Here is a 10,448-nt window from a genome sequence, read left to right as displayed (position 1 = left end):
TAAGAAAGAAAACCCTCATTTTGTCTGTCAGAAATATATATGCATATACACACATACCATATTTGCCATAGTACCTTTTAAACAAAGGGAGTGTCAGGTTTTTGAATTATGTTTGTTGGAAATGAACAGTTTAACAACAGTGATCATTACAGAATCAGAGAGTATAATAATTGAAAGGGACTTTAAGGGTCATTTAAGCCAACTCATGTTCCCCCCCCCAAAAAAAGAATCTTGATACTAAACAACTTTGAAGAATTTGCTTTCCCCTCCCATGCCCCCATTATGCCCCCATGCACTAATTCTGGATCTCTTTCCTACCTCCCTGTTTTGTGGTGCAAGGGCAAAAAATGTTTCATCTCTAATCTTATTTTTCCAATTTGCATTTTTGGGCAGTGATTGTTATCAGAGTAATGTCTTCAAAGTAAAACATAAAAGAAATTCAAGGTCCATGCTACATGTTGTGTCCATGCCAGCTTCAGTCTTCCCAAGATCAAAGGCAGCTGTGGATTTGGTACAAGAATATGTCATGGGTGGTTGCAAAGTCATGGATCTCCTACAAGAAAATTGGGGTGTGGATTATATGCATGATTCAGAAAAGAGAAAGAAAGACTTGTGTGTTCATGGCATTTGGGTGGGGTTCTACAAGCGTGCATTTCTACATCGTTAACCAACTGGCTGAAGAGAGTATCTTGCTCAGTAATATCTGGGACCAGTAATTTTCAAGGGAACTGATAACTTTGGACAATATTCCTTAAAAGTCAAAGAAATGTTGAAATCATTCCTGTTACTGAGTACCTAAATAGATAAGGATAGGGAAAGCATAAGGGGTGACTTTTTCACAGGGTTGATTAGCAATAGCTTCAGTCTTCTGGAGGCCTCAAGTGGTATGAGTTCAAAAATCTCCCCTGGTGAGCAGAGATGAAAGATTTCTTACGTAATATATGTTCTCCTTATGTCAAATGTTTTCATTTGCTTGGCAGAAAGGCAAAAATAATGAAACTCACAAGCAATGAACAATACAGTCATCAATGGAAGATTTCAAATGGAAAGATATTGCAGATTTTCCTTAGTACCAATTCTGTGATTTTATTATAGTACCCAGGGAAACAAAGGCCTAAATATCTGGATAATTTTCAATGTCAAACTTAATAGAATCCAAAAAAAGTCCTACATGAAACTACCTCTTCTCAGAAACACCTCTCCTAAGTCTCACAAAGCAATCTCACTAGTCACAAAAGTTCTTAACCTGGGGGTCAATGATGTTATTTGATTGTATTATTTTAAAGCATTTGTTAATCTTAGTTTAATATAATACAATATAATCATTTCCTTTGTGAACCCATGTATTTTTATGCTTTTCGTAAGCAAGAAGGAGTCAAGAGATTTCATGAGATGATCAAGAGGTTTATGACCCAATAAACATTAATATCCCCCAAGATCCTGCATGAGAATATTGACTACATTCTAGGTTAGAGGGGCTAATCACTAATGAACAAATAAGTTCAGCTCAAGTCAGATTAAGTGATAATTGAGTTTCATGTGTATCCTCCTTCTGCATCACATATGTCCTTCCCAAAAACATAAGAAGGAAGTAATTTTACTGGCTAAATGAAATAGAAGAGCTTTGCTCATTGAGTGAGGTAGTGGAAAAGTTTTAGATTTGAAGTGAGATGACCCGAGTTCAATGTCAGCCGTGCCATTGTTTTTACCTATTTATCTTTGGACAAGTTTCTCTAAGACCTTCAGTCTCCTCATCTGTAAAATCAATAGACTGAAATAGATCACCTCTATTATCCTTTCTAGCTCAGAAAGCTATTAAATATATTAGTGTTTCCTTGTCTAACTATCAGATCAAAAGAGACAACATGGTTGTTGTTCAGTTTTGTCCAACTGCTCATGATCCAATTTTTTTTTTTGGGGGGGGGTTCTTGATAAAAACATTGGAGTGTTTTGTTATTTCCATCTCCAGATAATTTTTACAAATTAATAACTTAGGGTAAACAGTGATTTGGCCAGATTCACCTAGCTAGTAAGTGGCTGAAGCCAGATTTGAAGTCATGAAAGATGAGCCATCCCCAATCCCATGCCCAGTGCTATATCCACTGTGCCACCTAGAGTCCTAAAGGCACATGAGTAACATCCAATGACAAACACTGGATATGGAATGATATAAGAATGGAAGCTTCTCCCTTGTTTTGGGTTGACTAGATCTTAAACTGAAAGGGTGTAGTTATATTTAAGAGAATTATTTCCTGCCAATATCCAAAGACTGCTCACATAAACATCAAGCAGGGCATAGTGAGCAGAGTCCATGTTTTGGATTTTTTTTATCTTCAATTGTTCTTTTTTCTAGTTGTCAAAAGTTCATTTTAGAGAACTTTGCTACTTCTAGGGAAAGAGAGAAGCAAATATGAGTTATATGGATGCCATCTGAAAATGGGAACTCTAGAATAAGATGCAGATAAGGTTTTAAAATAGACTAAGTCAAAAGCTGATGAAGAAGTTAGAGACAGCCCAGAACAGTCTGAAAAGAATAATCTTTTTAACTAAAGCCCCATATTCTGGCAGGGAAAAATAACAACAACAATCAAAAACTACTCATCAGCCTCCATATCACCAAGAGACAGTGTTTATGTTTTTGAGACATCTGGGTTAAATATAGTCATTCAAACTTTTTCTCATTTGTTTCTTGTGGCAGTTAAATTAATATATTTGTTTCATCATTGCAATGATAATTTGTGACAATAAACTTTTTCTGAGGGGGTAGGGTCTCTTCCAGTGATATCATCTTTATAGTAGGAATTGCCTTTGTTGATACACATCACCAACCCATTGTCACTTAAAATCTTACAGAGTTGCCTTTAGACACTGAATTATTTTATCATAAGGTTGATAACTTGATTGCAATCACATAGCTAATATGTGTTTGAATCAGGACTTGAATCCAAGTTATCCTAATTTTAAGGCTGGTCTAGTCACTAAACTAAACTGTTTCTCTAAAGCCATCATCTCTACCTGTTCCCCACCATTCAAACTTTGGATTCTTGCTTAGAACTATTCTGGCTTTTGATTGGCAACTTTTTCCCTTATCTGTCTTTTTCTTGGGCCTCCATTAGGCTTCACCTCCTCATCATCTCTATGGCATATTTTTCCCCTTTCTTCATTTTTCTTTATATGTTGTCTTCCTCTATAGAATGTAAGCTTCTTGAGGGCAGATGCTGTATTTTTATTCTTATAGCTCAGCACACTGCCAGACACAGATTAAGTATTTTAAAATGGTTTATCTATCTTTCTATCTATCCATCTATCTACCTATTTACTTTCCTATCTACCTACCATCATCTATCTTCTATCTATTATCTAGTTATTACATATATTATATATATAGAAAAAAACCCTAAACTATACAATGAGGCCTTCTAAATTAACTCATCAACCAAATTTGAAATTTCAGAATCCTCTTTTGATTGATCCTTTTCCTTTATTCTCCATTTTGAGGCAATCACTACAAAAATGCCATATATAATACACACATACACACACACACACACACACACACACACACACAAATATATATGTGATCTATCTGTATGTCTCTAAAAGTAGATTGTCTAAATGTCTAAAAATAGACATTACTTGAATTCTAAATTCTAAATTATTCATCATTACTTTTTTAAAAGTATAGATATTCTTAATAGCCACCCTTTCAGAGTTATAATGGACCTTAGGGATTATTTAATCCAACCCCCTGATTTTACTCATCAAATATCACATAGCTATTTAGTGACTGGACTGGGATTAAAGTTGGAAGTCTTTTGACTTTCCCCTCTACTATATCCTTCTCAACTTGAAAACATGTCACTTAATAGGCACAACAGAGGTACCCAAAGTTTGTTAGATGATTGGTTTATATTTTGGTCTTACTACTATGATATCCATTTGTCACTGAAGCTTTAAAAAGCTTCTGAATTTTTACCTAGCATAAGGCCAGAGGGGACAGGCTACATTCCAGGCAACATGTACCTATGTTGATCACAGCTTGTTCAAACTCCCAAATTGCCAAACTCAATCATATTTTTTAGAGATCAAGTCCAGTTCATTAGATCTTAAACTCTTACTAATTTGGTTGCCATACTTTTAAAAGTTTCATTTGTCATTGGGTCAGTATTGCTTTAAGATATAACTGGGGGACAGTTTTATTTCAACCAAGTTTTTAAAATTTTATTATTTCATTTTATATTTGACAGCTTTTATTTGCTTTTAATTAAATACATTTCATTTTATTATAGTAAGGTACATATGATTTTTCATCTTGTGTAATGTACCTTTTAATATTATATTAGTATTACAATTTACAAAATGTTTTATTGGTTGGTGAAGCTGACTTTTTTCTTTTTTTGTAATTTATTTTTATTTTTAATTAACAAAATGTCTTATAAATTTTTAATCTCACCACTCCCAATTGAACAAATTAAGTCCTCAATATATAGGAACTTAATTCAGCCAAACAAATCTCCATATTAGCCATTTTGGTGTCTATACATATATACATACACATGTGCATGCACACATAATATGTGTGTGTGTGTATATATATATATATATATATATATATATATATATATAACACATAAATACATATAAATTCCCATTTTCATATCTGTCATTTCATTTGCATTGAATACAACACAATACAAGATGGTACAATACAATACAATATACATTTAATAAGAAACTACTATGTGTGAGGAACTGTTCTAGCACTGGATGTATAAATAGTAAAAAGAAAGGTAGTCCCTGGCCTCAAAAACCTTACAATCAATTAGGGGAAAATAATACATAAAAAGAAGCTGCAAAGCCCCTAACTGGGCAATATTTGGAGGTGGGAAGAAGGTATCCATATCTAGCTCCAGCATGATGATGATAGATTTGATTGCAAAGAGCATAAGTTCATTTCCTGAACTTCTTTACATGGGGCCTTCAGGAGTTTTTTGCTCAACCTTCCATCCCTCCAATCAGAGATATAGAGGCACTTTCAAAATGATTTAAATCATCATACAATTAGACTATGTCAGAGGTAAGACTTAGACCAATTTCTTTCTAATAACTAGGTCACCCTTTTGTCCATTCTGTCATTGTCATTGTCTTTGTCCACCTCTTATTGAATTTAAAATGCATGAGCTTATTTTTAATCCAAATTAAATGAACATTTTATAAGTCCTTAATGTTAGGATTCAGTCTTCAATTTTATAGAAAGCACGAATTAATGAGGACCCAGTTTAAAATGGTGGAATGAAGGGAAAGGTACAGACATAAAAAGGAAGAAAATGTCATTTTTGTAGTGATTGCCTCAAAATGGAGAATAAAGGAAAAGGATCAATCAAAAGAGGATTCTGAAATTTCAAGTTTGGTTGATGAGTTAATTTAGAAGGCCTCATTGTAGAGTTTAGGATATTTTTTTCTATCCATCCCAATAATTCTTTTTTCTCCATTTATTAAATCATCTGACCTTTTGCTCCACTGATTTGAATATGTATACATTAGATTTTTGACATTTTAATCTCAGTCCTTAGTGTTCCTTTCCAGCCAAACCTCTCTCACCTAAAAATTATTCTGTATACCCTGAGGATCATCTCTTACTCCATTGGATTATGAACCCCTTGATAGTGATGACTGTTTCTGATTTGTTTTGTTTTGTTTTGTTTTGTTTTGTTTTTGTATTCTCAGCAGACTACCACAGTATTAGGCACTTAGCAAGTGTTTAATAAATATTTGTTGACTCACTGACTCACTCATTCAAATATTAAAAAAGAATTTATGGAGGATTTTTCTCCACATGCATAATTACATCAATCTTTCACTGTGCTGTTCAGCTTCTATCCACCCAAATGAATGTTTGGCTCTCCCTTCCTTCTTATGATCTAATATCATCCATATTGATACACTGAAACTATTTTTAGCTCCCTGAGAACAATTTGGGAATGCACTGAATGGTTGACACTTGGACGTCTGGACTCATTTGTCCACCTACTGAGTATATCTACTGACTCCTGTGTATTGTGGTATCTATCCCTTTATCCTAAATTTAAAAAAATAGCACAATTTGAGCCCAGTAGATTAAATTATAAATTTGGTACACAGGAATTAAAAGTTTTAATTCTGCCTTAGTTGCTGGCTCTTAGTTGTGTGGCTCAGCCTTTCTGAATTTTCTTATCCCAAAAAGGAAAATAATTATATAGTGGCCTGTGACAGTGCCAAAAACCCTGCTGATCAGGATAGAAACCAGTCAGTATTTATTTCTATCATAGCACTTCCCTCTCCTTGCTCAGAGCAGCCTTAACTCTGTGACTGAAAAAGACCAGAGTTTGTCTGAAAAAGTCCCTCCCATCTTATGGAATTGGGAGCATCTAAGCCACAATAGAGGGATGGAATGAAAAATTAGTGCTTAAAAATGTGAAGTTACAGAGTTACAGAGACAGACAGATATAGACAGAGAGAAGGGGGGGCAGAGACAGAGAGAGACAAAGAGAGAGACAGAAACAGAGACAGAGAGAAAGAGACCAGAGACAGACAGACAGAGAGAGACAAAGAGAAAGACAGAGAGAGATAGATATATAGAGAGAGGGAGAGAGGAAGAGAGGGAAGAAGGGAGAGGAAGAAAGGGGAAGAGGGGGGGAGAGAAGGGCAGGGAGAGAAAGAGACAGAAAGGACAGTTAAGAAGGCTACAATGTCAAACTCAAGAACCTCAGTATTGGATTCCAGAATCTTCACTTTTAAGTATAATAAATTATTCTTTACCAAATCTTTCGTTGATTCTTTCCTTTGGATATGATTTCCTCTCCAGAGATTGCCTTAGGTCCTCCTCTCTAGAAGAGATTTCTTGTGTTTAGGTATCTTAAATGAAGAATATTGAGAAAGACTGATGAAGACCTCCCTTAAATTGTGATCCACAAAGAATGATTCTTCCATTTTCTTTTCCTTCTTCCCTTTCTTTCACCTCAGCTCCTAGGAAATCATATATCTTTTTTTTTCTCTGAATTTATCTCCATTTCTTAAAAGTGTGTTTACCTTTCTGGTAATCATAGTCTTTTAAATTTCATAAACCTGATTAATCATCACATTGTCAACCTTTATGTCATTTTCCAAACAACTTCTTTGGCTAGAGGCAATCCCAGTATACCTAGCAATGAATCTTCGGGGACAACTGAATGCTAAAGTGGAGAAAGACTGGGACTAATGCATGGATAAACTGCTAAAAATAGACAAAATAGAAAGATGGAGTTCTAGAGCTACAAAAATATTCTCTATCTTGAGGAAGACAAATGTCAACATATTTATTTCCTTCCAGGGTTTGGATCTAGAAGGGCCGTAAAAGCTCACTGGCATAATATATTGTTCTACACTTCATCAGGTAACCCCTCCTTGATCGTATTCCCTCCTTCTTTCCATGGCTACTGCACCAAGCTGATGCTATTATGTGCCCCCTCAATATGAGGAGCAGGAAGTTCTTCATGCTCCCTGCAGCTAGAGAAATTTCTGTCCAGTGTATTGTCACTGTGATGATCTACTCTTATTTCCCCTCCACCATTGTATATTCTGCTCTCTTTGCCTTTCTTACTTTCCTTTATATTCCAATTTATTCTCTTTTTTTAATTACAAATTTAATTTACAAAACACATGCGTGGGTAACTTTTCAACAATGACCCTTGCAAAACTTTCTGTTCCAAATTTTCCCCTCCTTCCCCCCATCCCCTCCCCTAGATGGCAGGTAGTCCAATACATGTAATAATTTATTCTTCTCTTTAAAGAGAATTAGGTGGAATAGTGAATAGAGCATGGAAGCTTGGCATAAGAAGGCTTGAGTTCAAATCCAGCCTCAGGTGCTTACTAGCTATATAAATCTGGACAAGTCATTTAATCTCTGTCTACCCCAGTTTCTTCAAGAGTAAAATGGGAATAATAATATCACCTTCAAGGACTGTTGTGGCATATACTAGCTTCTTAATAAATGATTTTTCCCTTTCTTTATGGTAAGACATTTTAAGCATGTTAGTTTTGACTATGTGGTCATTTGGAAAATAATGGAAGTGGGGGGAAATAGTTTCTTTGGAATGAACATAATTTTTTTTGCTGTATCTCTGATAATAGGACATCCAATCAAGAAAACAACAAGCCATTCTTGTAGTAGCACCAGCACTTACCATCTTTTAAGCCAGTTTAAAGTAATAAAAAGAAGAGATAAAGAAAAGCCAGGAAGAATGTTATATTTGAAGCTGCATTCAACCTGAAACACAACCTAAATAAACCCAGGAGTTAAAATGAAAGAGGAAAAACTAGGGAAGGGAAAGCCCACCCTTGTTTTTCCCTGAGTTCTTCTGGTCCTGGCATTAGACTGCTATCCCACTACAAAGAAGCCACATAAGCCTCAGTACAAATGGAGCATATTATGACCCATTATTTATAACTTCCCAGAGCAGAAAGTCTAAGAGAAGACAAAATCGGCAAATTTTGTCTGAAGAATGGGTAAGCAGTTTAGCTAAAGGAAAAATCGGTGACTGGTTAGAATGAAATGGATGTCTTGGTCATTCTCTTTCCCATTTTTCCTTTGGTTAGGTTTGAAAAGGAAATCTCTTCTAGAGCGGAGGATCTAAGGCAATCTCTGGAGAAGAAATCATATCCAAAGGAAAGAATCAAAGAAGTAATTGGTAAAGAATAATTTACTATACTTAAAAGTTGGGAGCAAATAAGAGGTATGGATCATCCTGTTTGCCCTGCACATAAGCCCACAGAGCTAGTACTCCTAGAATTATATCAGCTATACAGAATTATGGAAAACTAGAAGTATAAGCATTTTCAAAACAATAATTATAAAGGATCTAGAATCTTCTGTTAACTGTTAATCAAATTATTGCTAGTCAAGATAACTCAATAAGTGTTTATTAAACATTTATCCATACTTGTGTTAAACACTGCAAATAAAAATACAAGCAGATAGTCCTTGCCCTCAGAGAACTTATTTTTGGTGAGGGAAAACGAAACATGGAAAAGGGAGCTGAAAAGGGAAAGAGGGAATGAAAGTACCTAATTTGGGAGCACGAGAAAGTCCAGAGAATCAGGAAAACAACCTGGAACAGAATGAAAACATGGTTGTCCCGGAACTCTTTAAATGAAGGTTCTGTGCAAGTAACCAGCTAACTATAAGTAGAGGGTATAAGAGTATTTATACTGTGAGAAGCAATCCAGAACTTGAGTGATTTTCTAAGGTAAAAAAAGATTCTTTGGCATGGCAAAGAAATAAAAAAAATATATAGAAATGACTTGGGAGTGCAGCAAAGAAAAAAATGAAGAGATCTTTGACCCAGTCTCTTTTATAAAATGGACATTCATTTCTAAGAAGTTAGTTGCTCTATTTATCCAGACCATGAATTCAAAAATTCTTGCTATCTCTACAATGCAATCTATAAAAAATAACCTAACACATAGTTGAAAGAACTATCCATAGAGTGTGTCTATCAGAACCTATATCTTGGCCACACTCTGAGAATGGACAATATGCTGGGTTCAGAACTCAACAGGAGGTGTGAGGTATAAATTATTGTAAAAAAACTGTACAATACTTTTAATGACCCTCAACTTCTCCTTGAAACAAAAGCAAAGGTTCTTTTTTTTTAATAATAACTTTTTATTGCCATGCCAGGGTAATTTTTTTACAACATTAAACCTTGCACTCACTTCTGTTCCGATTTTTCCCCTTCCTCTCTCCACTCCTTCCCCTACATGGCAAGCAGTCCTATATATGTTAAATATTTTGCAGTATACCCTAGATACAATATATGTGTGCAGAACCAAACAGTTCTCTTGTTGCACAGGGAGAATTGGATTCAGAAGGTAAAAATAACCCGGGAAGAAAAACAAAAATGCAAATATGCAAATAGTTCACATTCGTTTCCCAGTGTTCTTTCTTTGGGTGTAGCTGCTTCTGTCCATCTTTGATCAATTGAAACTGAATTAGCTCTCTTTATCGACGAGATCCACTTCCATCAGAATACATCCTCATACAGTATCGTTGTTGAGATATATAATGATCTCCTGGTTCTGCTCATTTCATTTAGCATCAGTTCATGTAAGTCTCTCCAAGCCTCTCTATATTCATGCTGCTGATCATTTCTTACAGAACATTAATATTCCATAACATTCATATACCACAATTTACCCAACCATTCTCCAATTGATGGGCATCCATTCAATTTCCAGTTTCTAACCACTACAAACAGGGCTGCCACAAACATTTTGGCACATACAGGTCCCTTTCCCTTCTTTAGTATTTCTTTGGGGTATAAGCCCAGTAGTAACAGTGTTGGATCAAAGGGTATGCACAGTTTGATAACTTTTTGAGCATAATTCCAGATTGCTCTCCAGAATGGTTGGATTCATTCACAACTGCAACA

Source organism: Antechinus flavipes, chromosome 2, assembly GCF_016432865.1.
Source record: "Antechinus flavipes isolate AdamAnt ecotype Samford, QLD, Australia chromosome 2, AdamAnt_v2, whole genome shotgun sequence".
NCBI lineage: Eukaryota > Metazoa > Chordata > Mammalia > Dasyuromorphia > Dasyuridae > Antechinus > Antechinus flavipes.
Note: the sequence above shows the minus strand (reverse complement) of the source record.